This window comes from Pongo pygmaeus, chromosome 3 (genome assembly GCF_028885625.2).
Source record: "Pongo pygmaeus isolate AG05252 chromosome 3, NHGRI_mPonPyg2-v2.0_pri, whole genome shotgun sequence".
Lineage (NCBI taxonomy): Eukaryota > Metazoa > Chordata > Mammalia > Primates > Hominidae > Pongo > Pongo pygmaeus.
The window spans coordinates 34384469-34400545 of NC_072376.2; positions in this window are offsets into that span (position 1 = coordinate 34384469).

Consider the following 16077-nt stretch of genomic DNA (forward strand, 5'->3'; position numbering starts at 1 on the left):
TGGAAAGGCTATGTACTATACAATTCTTAGTATATAGTATACTGGAAAAGGCAAACCTATAGAGAAAATAAAGCAGGTTAGCCAGGAGTTAATGCGGAAAGAATGACAGGTGGATGGAGTGCAGAAGATTTTTAGGGCATTCAATCTACTCTGTGTGATGCTATAATGGTTTACACATGACATTACACATTTGTCTAATGATGTAGAATATACAGTTCCAAGAGCGAACCCTAATGCAGACTATGGACTTTGGGTATTAATGGTGTGTCAAGGTGGGTTCAGTGTGGAGCAACAGGAACTCACACTCGTTATTGGTGGAAATGCAATAACTTATAGTCATTGGTAATGACTATTTGTAATAAATGTAGCACTCTGATGGGAATGTTGAAAATGGAGAGGTTATGCATGAGTGGAGGAGTAGTTTATATGGAAATCTCTGTACCTTCTACTCAATATTTGCTGTTAATCTAAAACTGCTCTAAAACATAGTCTAATAAAGAAAATATAGAGTTTCTGTTTTGTTTTCTTTTATTTCTGTGGTTTATTTACAAGATCTTTTGGTAAATAATAATACTTTTAGCAATACAGAGGTGAAGATTACTTGCTTATTTTATTAAAAGCGATCTTAGAGACTTTCAAACTTTAACAATTAACAATATAATCTTTATACAAAGATGTTTTTCACTATATTCTAAAATATTGATAATACTAGTCGTTATAGAAATTTGCCATAATTCTATAGGTCTTTTATCTGGTAATCAAGTGTACACAAAAAATAATAGTTTATTGTTTAAAATATTTTTATGTATTATTTTGATTTAGAAGTTTCTATCTGGCTTGCAGATATACTAAAAGCTTGACTTTTCCAATGGTTAATAATTTCTTTCTGCTCTTAAACACTCTCCTCATCTGTTACAATTATCTAAAGATTTTCAAAGTAATTTCTCAATCAGTTTTATAAATATTACTACAAAAAGGCATTAAATTAAGACAACGTTCCAAGCCTATATCCAAGTTTTTGATACATGATGTTTATATTTTGCTTTCTTCCTTAAAGTCTTAGATGGTTTATAAAATCTAAATCTCTTAATAAATATGAGTGCACATAAATAATGCTTGTACACGTGCATATGCATGTAGAAATTAGCAATAAATTAAGGATATAAATAATTAGAATGAAATTTAGGACAAGGTTAAAATCTCATACATTGGAATTATATGCTTAGAGGACCAGTATGATTGTCGCCCAGGAATGTGAACGATAATGTTCGGCAATGCAGCACTGTCCAAAAAGAAACGTGAGAAAAAATAAACCCAGGCCTTGTGTCAACATATCAGCCCCTGTATGAGAACGAGGTCTCAGAAATCCTTTAGATATCTATGTTCACTGGATAAAAATATGTCAATGTGACCCAATGTATTAGGAAGTTGTTTGAAAATGATCCATTCGATAAAGACCATTTATATCTGCTCCCATTTTCAAAATTCACTCATTTGGCACTATGTTAACACAAAACAGTCTAGGAGACTTGACTAAAAAGCAAGACTTTTGTCATAATTTGATAGATACATGAATCATTTTTTAAAAGAACTCAAGTTAGGGGAAAAAATCTAAGCATTTTTTGTGGGCCAGTTGCATTAAGGTACATTGTGGGACAGGAATAAATAGTACCAACTCTCAATCAGTGGCTTCATCCACATACATTACCATATACATATATGTTTGTGAGTGTCTGCATGTATACATTCAATTAATGGTCACCACTGCAGCAGTTCTAGATAGCTTTTAGAGTAATTGTTCTTTTATGTGGCTCAATAACCCAGGCTGCTTTCGTCTAATGTCTCATTCGTCTCAGCGTGAGGGCTTCTTCATCAGCACAGCAGGAGAAGAGATAAAAGACAGTTCTATCAATCTACCTACCTATCGTTTTTATTTCTTCATTTCTTTTTCCTTCTCTTCCCTTTTTTTTTTCTCTCTCTCTGTCTCTCTCTATCCCTCTGTCTCTTGCTCTCTTTGTCTTCTTTGTCATAACTTCCAACATAACGTAGGGAATATTGGAAATGACAATAATTTTCCTATTATATATTACTGGACATAGTTTTCTTTACTACCTAGAAAATATTAAAGTGGATCTGTTTATCATAATTGACTAAGAACACTATAGCTAATTTTTTGTCTATTTTTAGTTTATATAAAAAGTCAGGCTCACAAAATGATTAATTGGCTCAAATTTTATCACTAATCATTTACCATGGGAAACCTGTCCATATTTCACTAAAAGTGTTAGTTTAATATCTCTCAATTGTCTCTTAGTGAAATGCCTGAGCTACTGAGTAACTAAAGGCTTTGTTTAGCTCTAGAACACAACATGAACATTGCTCTAAGACATGATGTTTGGATGAGTATTTCTCTCTTAGGTGCTATTTTTTTTAATTTCAACTTTTATTTTAGGTTCAGAAAGTGCAAGGATAGGTTTGTTACATGGTTATATTTTGTCATATTGAGGTCTGAAGTGTGATTGACCCACTCACCCAGGTACTGAGGATCGCACTCGTGGGTAGTTTTTCAACCCTTTCCCCCCTCCCTTTCTTTCCCCTCTAATAGCCACAAGTATCTGTGGTTCCCATTTTTATGTCCATGTGTACTCAATGTTTAGCTCTTATTTATAAGTGAGAACATGGGGTATTTGGTTTTCTGTTTTCAACAAATATGTATTGACCATCGACTATGTGCATAAACTAAAATAAATAGTTTCATAGGTTAGTAGAGCAATGTTCCATAACATTAGAATCTGGAGACACATAATGGATCAGTTAGTGACATTGGGATTTTAGAAATGATTATATTATATAGAATATGTTACTTTCTCTTTTACTAATTTTCCAGTGTCTTCTACTGTGCCTAAAAATTCATTAATCAGTTGCAGGCTGCCAAACACCATTTAAGACATAGATATACTACCAGACAATTAGGAATATATAACCTTAAAGAATTTATCAGGACAAAATTGAGTGGAATCCACTTTTGAGACAGTTATGTAGTGATTTTAACCCCTTTATCATGGGTATCTCAACAAAAATGCACTTAATTTTTGTTCCTGGCAATATACACTATTCCTTTTTTTAACTGCAGTTTTTCCCTTCTGTTTGGTTAGCATTTTAAAAAATAGTTTATGTGATTTGTTTCACCTCTAACAATATTTCTTATGTATTTACTTATTTTTTTATTTTTAGTGAAATATATATCACATAAAATTTGTCATTTTAACTATTTTTACATGTACAATTCAGTGGCATTAATTATATTCACAGTGTTGTAAAACCGTCACCTCTATTTCAAAACTTTCCCAGAACCCAAACAGAAACTCTGTACTCATTAGACAATAATTCCCCATTTACCTCCAGCCCATTGTCACATTTGATCAACTGTATCTATAATTTTGCCTACTCCAGATATTTCACATAAGTATAATTATATAATGCTTGTCCATTTGTGTATGGCTTATTTTACTTAGCATCATGTTTTCAAGGATATATTTAATATTCTTTTTTATTTTCTAACAACATTGAAAGAAAGTTAAAACAAAATGAGGAAATATTTCTTTTTCTGTTGGTCCAGCCTCTTAATGACTAGGGCATCCAAAAATGTATCTAACCACAATCAGAAGAAAAAGAAATAATAAAAATATTAATAAAGAAGAAGTGTTATTCACAGGCAGAGACAATATTAAATGTTATTCTAATGCAACATCATATTTAGTAGCCATTTAATCTGGTAATATCTTATCCTCGCAATAACATATTAAATAAGTGATTATTTGACCACAGCATTGAAATTTCTGAACCGCGAATGTCTTAACAAAGATAAATGCATCTACTGTGATACCTAGGTTTCCCGTAGTGCTTTCTGAGGAGATAAATAGTTTTCCTTTTACTTTTGTAGTGATTAAATTTTTCTATGAAGCATGAAATATAATTACACTGAGATTAGACAGCATTACCTACATGTGTGATAATTGCCAATAAAATTAGCAATTTTCTTCTAAAAATACCTACAGTGTTTAACATTAGCTTTCATTTTTGCAAAGTGGAAAAGAGTTAAGATTTGTCATTCAGATTAAATGATAGAAAACAATTTTAAAATCTCATTTTATTGCTCTTTAGTTTTTTTCTTTACTAAAAAAAAAAATTAACTGTTAGATGCTGTGTTTGTTTTAATTTGTAATAATTAAAATCCAGTTTAAAATCCCTAGCTGAAGTTCTGCTAAAATGTTATCTGTCCTAATGAATATGTACAAAATAAATTACAGGATTATTTTGGGATAGTATTTCTTAAAGGACTCTGGGCTTTTTTGAAATTGAATACCCTTCTACAGTTGTCTACATTGTCAAATTCAATGTGCATAATATCAAACTGTATATTTTAATGGGCAAATCCAGAGTGTGAATGGCTGTTGTGGACACCAAATACACTGGAAAGTTTTAGGAAACAAAGAGGAATTTAGTGTTTACCTGTCAATTGTCTTTATATTCTTCGCCATTAAATATTTTACTGTATGTATTAGAACTGTAAAAACAAACTGCTTCTATGTGGATCCTTACTTCACCATCTATGTGAAAAAGAGTGGAAAAAATTATTTTTATTCTCACCTCAATTACAAGCCTTTAACACTTGACAACTAGGTCATTTTTCTCTATGTTATCTCCATTTTATCCATTCTTTGTTTATATCCTTGATCATGTAAAATTATTGATTAAAATGCATCAATTGGAAATGGGTTCCTGAACTTCTCTTTACCATGCCAGATAATTAGAGAGCAGGCACCTTCCATAAGCAAGTGATTATAATCATATAGCTGAGTAGAGGGCAGGACTGCTATAATTAGAACAAAGAATTTAGGAAATACTTATATGGTGAACATTCACCCTTCTTTCTTCATTTAAGTCTGAGGTTGGGCTGATGGTGGTGGCTCACACCTTTAATCCCAGCACTTTGGGAGGCCAAGGTGAGAGGATTGCTTGAGCCTGGCAGTTTGAGGCCAGCCTGGGCAACAGGGAGAAACCCCATTTCTACAAAAAAAAAAAACAAAAAAAAAACCAGGTGTGGTGGTGTCCATCTGTAGACCCAGCTGCTCAGGAGGCTGAGGCAGGAGGATTCCTTGAGTCAAGGAGGTCAAAGCTGCAGTGAGCCATGATCATTCCACTGCACTTCAGCCTGGATGGCAGATCAGAACTCTGTCTCATTTAAAAAAATGCAAATACTAAACAAATAAATAAATAAAATCTGAGGCCAAGCACACTGGTTCAGCCTGTAATCCTAGCATTTTGAGAGACCAAGGCAGGCAGATCACTTGAGCTCAGGAGTTAAAGACAAGCCTGGACAACACAGCAAGACCCTATCTGAAAAATAAAATAAAATAAAATAAAATCTGAGGGTGATGTTTATGTCTGCTAGTCTGTAAATCACATTATTCCTTATAGAGAAGGAGCACCAAAAAAAAGAGCAAAAATCTTATATTTCCAATAGTTGTAGCTTCCCTCCAAAGCTCACACAGGAAATAATCATATATTGCAGTTCATGAGTTCAAAAGTTTTTTTCCCCAATAGAGTTATAGATTCTAATTGGCTTTTCTTTGTGTGTCCTACACTTAAATATGAATGAGCAACATAGTTTAGTTTAACTCAATAGCTGAGAACATGAAAAACTGAGACTGAAACAGTAAAAATAAAATGGAAGTTGGAGGATACAATGATAGTTCATGAAAAAAAGATTTTAAAAACATATTATTCATATCCTCAGAGTCTTCACTGTTAAATGAAGCTATTATATCGTCATAATGCATAATGCTATGAAACAAGACATCTTGAAAACAATATTATACTCTTTAGTAGAAACTGTTGTTTACACTTTTTCCTGGGCACAGACCTCAATTTACACTGCAACTAGAATTAAAAAGAACATTTTCCCGTGCTCTCATGTAGACAAGTGTGCCCATGTGAATAAACTTTGACCAAAAAGATGTAGGCAGAGTATGACTTTTGGGATCTGAGCGAAGCTGCTTTAATGATAGAAAATGCTTTTTTTTTCTTTTTTTTTTTTTTTTTCTTTCTTGGGCCTTGTGATGAAGACAGATTTACTGGAGTTCCAACAGCCATCTTGGACTAGACATTCTTTTAAGAGATAGAAGCCATTCACTAAGACTATAAAATAGAAATATGGGACTGCAGGTCCTTGATGTCATAATGAAACTTCTGTATCAGTCCAGGGCTCCCTAACTTCTTAGCTAAATTTTGTTAGAATTGCATAAATTCTATGTTGCTTAAGCCACATGTATTCTGGAATATTAGATTATATACAGCAACATCTAACTTTAACCAATATATACAATAAATAGAAGATAAAGTTTGAGAAACTTCATGAATAGAAAAGTGAAAAAAATAACAGTTGAACAATACAAGAGGAAAAAGATATAGAGCTAAGATCAGAAAAAAAATATTGATTAAATAATTACACAAGAGTAAAGAAACAAAAAGGGAATATTATCAAAGGTTAATTTTTTTAAATTCCCAGAAATAAAAGAGAGATGGGTTAGACTGAAATGCACTACTAAATGCCAAGTGAATCCATAATATATGACCACAGCAAAGAGGATAATCATGAAATTTCAGAATATGGGAATAAAAAAGGAGATTCTAAAATCTTTCTGAGAATGGACGTTGGAGGAGTAGAGACAGTACTGAGAGAGACATGTGTAAAGAAATTCACCCTGAAATAATTGCAAATCACTATAGCATCTACTGCTTCAGCATCAGTTCCAGAAACTAGGAGACAATCTGATTGTATCTGCAAAAAAAGAATGATTTCCAACAAAATTTTCATATACAAAATATAAATGTCCATATGCCATGCATGACCTCTGTTCTTTTAGCTCTCATTCTATGTTTCTTATAATTCTCATAGAGGATTTACTTCCCTAAACAAGAGAATAAAACAAAAATGGTAAAACAAGAGATGTGTAACTCGGTGAGCAGTATGTGTGTGCCTATGGCATGGGAGAAAGAAGCTTTAGAATAAATTGTCCTCCAAAGAAAGCACATAAAGATAAATAATGAATAACTGATATTTTAAAATTTATTGAGAGCAGACATGAACTTGTGACAGTGACTTTAGGAATGGATTTGTAAGATAGAAAATTTAGGATTTCACAACAACAAAGACAACACGTTTTTCTAAGAAAAACAAAGTATTAAATATAAGAAAATATAAAGATAGTATGTCTTCTAGTGTATCTGTGAAGAATGATTATATAAGTACAGTATTTGACCAATAAATGGTGTTCCAATAAAAACAATAAAATAGAGCTGAGGTGGGAATACCTCTGGAAGTCAGGAGTTGAGACCAGCTGGGGCAATGCAATAAGACCCTGTATCTACAGAAAAATATAGTGATGATAGTCCCAGTGACTTGGGAGGCTGAGGTGGGAGGATCACTTGAATCCAGAAGTTAGAGGCTACAGTGAGCTATGATCAAACCACTGCACTTCAACCTGGGTGACAGTGTGAGACTCTAACTCTAAATGTGTATGTGTATATATACAAACACACACACACACACATATAATTGAAACCTATGACTGAGAAACATTCTTGAGTTTGCAAGATAACAGATAAGTATATAAACAACTGGATGAAACACTGAAATTTTCTCCTTTGGTGAGATAAAGAAAACTGGCTGAAATGGATTGGAACTAATAGGGCCAAGTAGAGTTTGCACAGAACAAGCTTGCTGATGCCACAACTCAAATTTCCTCAATATGTTTCATCCTAATTGTCCCAGGATTTTCACATGTGATGGTGATGGTGGCCTTTCTGGTACAGCTGCTGCGAGGATGCCAGCTGCAGCTGGGAGGCACAGCTGGGACTGCATGCTTTGTGGAACCAACAGGAGCCAGGAACAGGTAATCCCAATCAGAAGCCCGTGTCCTACCGAGTTGGTGGGGTGGGAGCCCGTGCTCCTAGGCACAGCTGCAGTCATCCAGCCACAGCTCCAGAACTGGGCATCCCTGTGCTATTGCAGAATGTGCTCCCAGGAACTCCCCTAGCCCTGCAGGCTTGGAAATGCCTGCCTCCTGGCTTCTCCTCACTCCCAGTGTCTACTCCAATGCAGAGCAAAGTTGTGGCTGAATCAGGGAGCTGTTCCAAACTGGCTGGGTGTGCTTGCACTTGGGGGCAGTGCTGACATGCCAGCCCTCTGCTGCCTTGGCCCCCTCCAGACTTTGGGCATCGACAAGCATGGCAGGGAGGCCAGGGGCCTGAGGGTGACTTGATGCAAGACTGCAGGTGCCATTTGGTGTGGATAGCCTGGGTGCCGTAGAAGGGATGCTGATACTAGTAGGAGGCAGATAGGTTCCTGAGTGGGAAGGAATGGGTCCCCAGTGAAATGCCACCTGCAAGCCAGGGAGAGCCTAAGCCTGGGGGCTGGGCTCTCATTTCCAGGTAGAGTTTGCAACCCACAGTCAGAATTTCCTTAATGCCTTTTGGCCAACTGGATGGTGATTTTTCCAGGCCCTTCCATAGCTTCCCATGAACCAATCAGCATGTACTTTCTCCCTTCTGAGCCCACACAAATCCCAGACTCAGCCAGACTCAGCGACTCCTTGGAATGACCTGCCTGCAGATAGGAGGTACCCACTTTGAGTCTCCTTTCCACTGAGAACTGTTGTGTCACTCTATAAAGCTCCTCTCCACCTTGCTCACCCTCCAGTTGTCCACATAACCTCATTCTTCATGGACATAGGACACGAACTTGGGACCCACCAAATGGCAGGAGCAAAAGGAGCTGTAACATATTCCTGACTGGCTCACAGAGCTGCAAGTGGTGATACGCTCCCGGACTGTGGGAGTGAAGAGTGGTGACCCTTCTGGGGGCCCAGAACTTGGGATTCCCAAGCCAGAGCTTCTATAATGCTATAGCCCTCCTGCCCTCTGCTGGCACCAGGCAACTACCACACACGATGGAAAGCAGTAGTGGGGCTGCGCCAACCCAGAAGTTGTGGGCTGGAGCGGGGCAGTGGACTGAAAGAACTGTAACACAAACGGGTTGAAACATGCCCTCTGAAGCAAGCCCCTCCGCTCACCGCTCTGTGGGAGACGAGAAGGAGAAAAGAGCTGTGGCCCTTCTGGAAGCCCAGACATTGGGGATCCCCAGGCCAGGGCTGTGACACCCTCGCTGGGGCTCTGTGGTTCCTGGCATCTCCAAGCTTTCAGGCTCCACTGCACTCCCCTCGTCCAGAAGCTGATGCCTGCAGCAGAAGCCACTTGCGGTATGTGCGGTCCAGCTGCAGCCTTGAATGGAGCCAGTACCTGTGCGGACACCTGGAGCTGCCCATCCCACCATAGTAGCTGGTGTGCCTGGCCTTACACAGTGGCCGGACCCTGAACTTGCTTGCTCTCACACCCCTCACTGTTCTGTGCCTGGCTTATCCTTGGCCGGCATGGGATCTGGACTGGTAGCATGAGCTGAGAGCAGCCTGGTGGGCCAAGTGGGCAGAAGAAGCCCAGGGGGCATGAGCAAAACTCAAGCAGAGGTGCCGCTGGCCACAGAGGTTTCTGGCTGGCGAAGCGGCACCCGAAGGATCTTGACACTTGCAATCCATGAGATAGCACGAAGAGATAACTGCACAAGCTGGAGTACTTTGCAGACCACCCATCTTCTTCCACCAATTACCTAGTAATCCCAGAAGTCATCCCCTAAACATATTCTAATAAAATTACTGCCTTAATGCCAGCCCAGGGGACAGATTTAAGCTGCACCCCTGTCACCCTGAGTCTTGCATTAAAAATCTCTTCTTTTCCTGGTGTTATAGTATTTGCCTCTAGTACATCAGCAGGCGAGCCCCTCTTGCTTGGTAACAATAGTATGTCTTCTGGCTTCTCTGTGGAAGATGATTATATAAGTAGAGGACTTGAGCACTAAATGGTGTTCCAACCAAAACGACAACATATATAATTTGATTGAAGGTTATGGAGTTAAAGGAAGCATGTGTATTTATTTTGCATGGAGATGTAGAAGTGAATGGTAAAAACGAGTGACACTATTTTTTAAAGATTTGACCGAATGTATACATATATATGTTTTCTAACACATGAAATTAAAAATTAAATTAAAAAATTAATCACATATGAAATTAAAAAATTAATCAAATTAATTTCACATGAAATTAAAACTAATTTAGTTTTTTCACTAAAAAATTAAAAAAATTAAAAGTATAAATATTCTAAAATAATAAATCCTAAGTGTTATGGGATAATATAATAGGCCCCATTATTATCTGATCCTTCCAGAAAAAAATTTCCCTAAGCAAAACATATTCATTTGAATATTGAACAGTAAATGGGTATTAGCCATAAAAAGAGAAAATGTCTAAAGATAGAGATATCTGTGAAAAGGCCAAGGGATGAGACTGAAAAGAATATGGTAGAGCATAAAGTTAGGAGAAATTTCACTAGAAAGAGAGAGAGAAATGGATGGATGGAGGGAGGGAGGGTGGGTGGAAAGAAAAGATATTTGCTAAGCAGTAATAAGAAAGCCAAAGAGCCATCAACTATAAGAATCAGAAATTAAATGTGAATATATACTTATATCAGTGTAGTGGGCTTATTCTTATTTCCAAATAGAGAAAAATATTTCCCAGAATTGGCCTTTTAACTGAGTTGGGTAGTGTGGCCCAGTTTGCCTGGGAAAGTTTCAGTTTATGCATGGTATCCCAGCACAATGGTTATTAGTGCTCATTTTCAGTTTCAAAATGTCACAATTTGGATAAATTAGATTCCGCCTACTTTGAGTCCTCAGACACTGGGAAGCCATAAAAGGAGCCATAGATCTCATTTTATTCTACTATTTAGTCAGAAGACTCAGTCTTCAGATTTCCCAGATAGATCTCATTGCCTCCCAAAGTATGTTTTTAGTATATTTGAACACATGTAAAAGGAATGTGCTGTGTGGATATATATGGTGTAAGTTTTAAGTTACAACAACCACTACAGTTAGAAGAGTGTACGCAGAAAAAGTAAGTCATTGAGCATAGGAGGGATCAATTGGATAGGACCTTGTGTGGACTCTGAGAAGTTTTATGTTGTTTAGAGTGCTATTGAGCTGTTTTTGATTATGCAAGTACAAAGGTATGTGTCAAAATACAAATAAACTGATCTTACTTTGCTATATTTTGATCTTTTCTTTGACAACCCAAGGGAAGTCAAGGAAGTCCCAACTTCCTGACATGCCATTATGAATAGTGAAACATTTTGTATGAAACAGCTAAATACACTCTAATTTTTGTTCTACATGACAGCAACATGGGAAAGGTAAAGAATGAAACTGGTTATTACAGATACTACACCAGAATGCTAACAATATTTATAAAAATCCTTCTATCTTACTTTCTTCTATTTATTTTAATAGAACAAAGAAATGCAGTAATATATGAGTTATTTTGGCATACTGATTTCAAGTAACTCTACCAATAGATTTTTCACCCTACAGTAAATAAGTATCTTGACATATTTTAACACAAGTCTTCTGCTGTTTAAAATTTTCTATTACCTCTCTTCAGAATAGGAGTGTTAAAGAAATAATAGTGAAATAACTAGTTTTGGAGCCCTTAAGTAGACTTACTAAATATTTAACAAACGCAGTAGTTTGCAAAGCAAAGTGCTTCTCAGGCCCAGGCACTTAAGCGAATAAAAGTCTTACCTTTGGAATTTTTTAAATGTGGCTTTGCATCTAAAAGATCAAAACTAGAGCACTCATAGCATACACACCTTATCCTATGTCACAGATGGCAAATCATTTTGCAAGAATTTAAGAAATCAAGAATCTGCACTTTTCCTTTATAAGGGAAGAATATAAAATTGGACCAGCTTGGATAAATGAAATTTCAAACAGATACGTCAAAGTTTTGATTCAGGTAAAATTCTGAGAAGGGGCCCAACACAGCATATTTGATTCAAATCTGGGTGAGGGTGGGTTTCCTAATTGCTTTGTCTGCAATGAATCTTGGACAGCTATGATCTTTGTAGGGAAGCTCTGTTTTCCTCCCGGTACCCGCGTAGCTGGTGCTAAAGGAGGTGTCTAAGGTTTTATACCAAAAGGAACCTTCACAGAGGTCTGTTCCCTAATCTGGTACAAGGAAAGTAGCCAGGGGTATTCAAGCCTACTTGATAGGGTTTCACAAGTGGTTAAGAGAAGAAAAACTGGAAGAGAACTAGCTTGAGCTTGGAGCAGACTGAACACAGGGTGTACAGACTGTACAGACTGTATAGGAAAGCAAGGGAGAAGGCAAGCCTGCCAGGAAAATAGATTATTCAATACGACATTTCTTATTTATACAACCCACAAACAATGAGTTTTAACTTGAAGTGATTGAATTGCTTCTAAATAGTGACATTGACTTTTCTGCCATCAATGATGTGTTTAGTTATATCATGAGTGAGGATTGTTAAATGTATGCAAATTTGTTAACCATATTTTCTCTAGATGCTAAATTATTCATGTATAATAATGGAGGAAAAAAGATTTTTTTTTTTTTGCAATTTTTTCAGATCTCTTGAAGTTGTCAGCAAATGCAATGTATTCATGCCACTGGTACTTATTAACTTACATGATATTTCTTATCATCTTTTCTGATGTCTAATTCCAATACATACAGAGTATTTTTATTGTTAGATGTCTTTCTGATACCAAGACAATGAATGAATTCCAGGGTTTTCCTTTGGCTTGTAGAAAAAAAAAAAGCCCCCTGAAAAATACAAGTTATTTTGTCCTGCTGGGAGACAACAATCATTGTCATTTGAACAGACACTTCTCAAAAGAAGACCTTTATGCAGCCAAAAAACACGTGAAAAAATGCTCATCATCACTGGCCATCAGAGAAATGCAAATCAAAACCACAATGAGATACCATCTTACACCAGTTAGAATGGCGATCATTAAAAAGTCAGGAAACAACAGGCGCTGGAGAGGATGTGGAGAAATAGGAACACTTTTACACTGTTGGTGGGACTGTAAACTAGTTCAACCATTGTGGAAGTCAGTGTGGCGATTCCTCAGGGATCTAGAACTAGAAATACCATTTGATCCAGCCATCCCATTGCTGGGTATATACCCAAAGGAGTATAAATCATGCTGCTATAAAGACACATGCACATGTATGTTTATTGCGGCACTATTCACAATAGGAAAGACTTGGAACCAACCCAAATGTCCAACAACGATAGACTGGATGAAGAAAATGTGGCACATATACACCATGTAATACTATGCAGCCATAAAAAATGATGAGTTCATGTCCTTTGTAGGGACATGGATGAAGCTGGAAACCATCATTCTCAGCAAACTATCGCAAGGACAAAAAACCAAACACCACATGTTCTCATTCATAGGTGGGAATTGAACAATGAGAACATGTGGACACAGGAAGGGGAACATCACACTCTGGGGACTGTTGTGAGTGGGGGGAGTGGGGAGGGATATCATTAGGAGATATACCTAATGCTAAATGATGAGTTAGTGGGTGCAGCACACCAACATGGCACATGTGTATATGTGTAACAAACCTGCACATTATGCACATGTACCCTAAAACTTAAAGTATAATAATAAATAAAATAAATATTAAAATACAAGTGTCTCAAAAATATGAAGGCATATATTTGAAAACTTTGTTGAGAAAATTGTAAAATAATGAAATAGTCAAAAACATTACTAGGAGCCATTTCTATGAAATGCTGTACATTGTCAAATAGGCCCTTAGGGTATGTCTGATGCTGTAGGAGCTTGTGTGTTTTATATTGGTTTGCTTTACTTTGGAACTCTGTAGAGATAAAACTTAACTTGCAGGGAAAAAAAATGGAGAAGCATTTCGTTATTGTTGTTGTTGAAGTGATACAAATGGTTTCTCCCAGACTGAATTATCTTTTAAACTAGTTTTAACATCTTACTGGATCCATCATCAGTTAATTAGCTAAATAGTGCCTTCAACATATGTCCATTTTATATTTGTCTGAAAATAATGTTTTACCTTGTTTTAAAATTATACTTTAATGCATTGGAATGTTATCAGGTAAAAAAAAAGATACTATTTTTCTTGGGAAAAGGTATGACCCAAAATAAAATTAATTGGCATTACTAGCTATGCATTTACCATGGGAAAAGCCTAAGTTTGCAATCATCCTAACTTTTAAATTCAAGACATGAGCCTAGTTAAGGTTTAGTCCACACAATTTTTGTTTTCAGGTAGGAACAAAAGTTTAATAAGTAAAAGAATAAAGCTCTTCACAGTAAAGAGGGGGCCTGTGAGGGTTTCCAACTGTTAGGCTGGGTCTGGAAGTTTTTTTCTTTTTTTTAAATTATACTTTAAGTTCTGGGGTACATGTGCAGAACGTGCAGGTTTGCTACATAGGTATACACATGCCATGGTGGTTTGCTGCACCCACCAACCCGTCATCTACATTAGGTATTTCTCCTAATGCTATTCCTCGCCTAGTCCCCCACCCCCTCAACAAGCCATAGTGTGTGATGTTCCTCTCCTTTCGTCCATGTGTTCTCATTGTTTAACTCCCACTTATGAGTGAGAACATGCAGTGTTTGGTTTTCTGTTCTTATGTTAGTTTGCTGACAGATAGTTCCCAGCTTCATCCATTTTGGTCTAAATGTTGTGTCACTAAGAACTTTTTTTTAGTTCTAGGTTGTGCTTTTTTGGCCTCAATATCACCATTAAAAGAAATGGTTTGACAGTTTACATATTATGCTTGTAACAGTATGAATAGATAAATCCTGCCCTTACTTCCAAAAGAATGATTTGGAATACATCCAAAAACATAAAATTGAATTTAACAGGATTTATTTTTCTATCAGTAGAAATATTAAAGATTTTGTTAACAGTTCAAAAGACTTTAAAATTACTTTAATTCAAAATTTAAAACTGTAATCACTGTAACTATAAAATATATACGTACACATACATATATAATGTACATATATTTACATTATGTATATATACATATGTATGTAATATATACATATATATGGCTTTTAACAAAAGTAGAGAAATTTATTTAGTTTATAAAATACTCACCAATTCATCAATTGTTACAATTGTATTCATGGGCAATAGGGAGAAGGAAATAACTTAAAAATTTATTTTTAACTTTGGTCTTAATAAAATATATAGTGGTATAAAAGAAGCTAATTCTTCAGCTTTATATCTGGCCTATTCATAATTTTTGAAATCATGCTCTTTCTTTTCTCTGATTTTATTTATGCTGTCCTATATTTCCTCATTCTCATTTTTCCAATTAAAATGTATATTTATATTTGAATTAGTTTAGAAGTCACTTTTCATTAGATTCTCCCAAATAACTCTAAAAAAACTCTCTTCCTTATTAATGACAATTCAGTCTTATATACATGTTTAATGCTTTGTCTTTTCGCACAATGCTGCATTCTTGCCTTTACCAACTGAAATATGAATTCCTTGATGGTAGGAATTGTCTTACTTATATTTATTGCTTACACATTGCCAGGTAAATAGTTGAGAGTAATTAATGTCTACCATAAATTTCTCCTGAAGATTAATACTAATAATCTTGAGGGATTTGTTTTTTTCTTTCCTTTTATTCCATTTTTACTTTTTCTGTTTTCAGGCTTTTTTTAAGTACCATCTTTTTTTTACCTAGTAAGTAAATAAGTAATTTTAAATGATAATATTTAGATTTCCATAGAAAAAGAATGAGTATTTGGAAATGTTTTGCTCCAGAAATCAAAAAGCAAGCTGTAAAATCAGAGTTCAGTTAGCCTTAGTTTGGTGCATTTATTATGAATGTGGATGGTCAGGAAAGATTTGAGGCATCTGAGGGTATTGACATTGAATGATGGCATCTAAAAAGAATTAGGTGATGAGAAGAGAGCTTTAAACAGTAAGACTTCTGGCAATGCTAAAGGTAAGACATTATTAAAATAAGCAGCAGGAATTTGAGAAATATCAGCAGACACAACAGACTTTTGTATAAATTCAAGCG